Raw genomic sequence first — 798 nt, 5'->3', positions numbered from 1 at the left:
TAATGAGATGATGGTCTAGATAGATAGGTCAAATTTCATGTTTATCAAAGTTGAACCATGCCCGTGTTTGTGTGCTCTGAGATTGTGTGCGCTTCCAAATGTTGACAACATTTACTTTGGACAGTTCAACTTTAGTCTTCCAGGAAATGGAACAAAAATAATGCGCTGCACTTTTGTCCAATCAGATGCTCTCTAGAATGTAAAAACTCCACCCCAATTATCACCTCTGCTCTGTCTGTCTAGCAGCTAAAGCAGCCTGAAAAAAAGAAACTAATTTTTTTGTAGTTTGAAAGAAATTCTAAATTGGTAATAAATGGGTAGAGAATAATGTCAGAATTGTGAGATAAATAAAAAAATATATATATCATTTATTTATCTCACAAATTTATCAAGAAATTTCAAGACATTTCCTAAAAAGTCATCATTTTGAGTTGAAAATAATAGCAACTCATTTTGCTCTGTTAATTTCTGTCCAATCGGATGCTCAATAGCAATATATATATCAATATCAATTATGACTAGCAGCTATAGCTGTTTATCACCCCACACACACATACACACACACAAATTGAAGAATTCAAGATTGCAAGAAACATTTTTTCCTTTTCCCAGGATTAAATTTGTGATTTGGAATAAATAAATACATAAATAAACGTGATTGTGAAGAAAAAGTTAAAGATAAAAAATATAAAAAAGTTACAACTTCTTAATTTGTTATTATTATTATTATTATTTATGTATTTATTTATTTATTTATTTATTAATATTATTATTATTATTATTTTTATTATTTTTTTT

The sequence above is a fragment of the Danio rerio genome, chromosome 4 (genome assembly GCF_049306965.1).
Source record: "Danio rerio strain Tuebingen ecotype United States chromosome 4, GRCz12tu, whole genome shotgun sequence".
Classification (NCBI taxonomy): domain Eukaryota; kingdom Metazoa; phylum Chordata; class Actinopteri; order Cypriniformes; family Danionidae; genus Danio; species Danio rerio.
Note: the sequence above shows the minus strand (reverse complement) of the source record.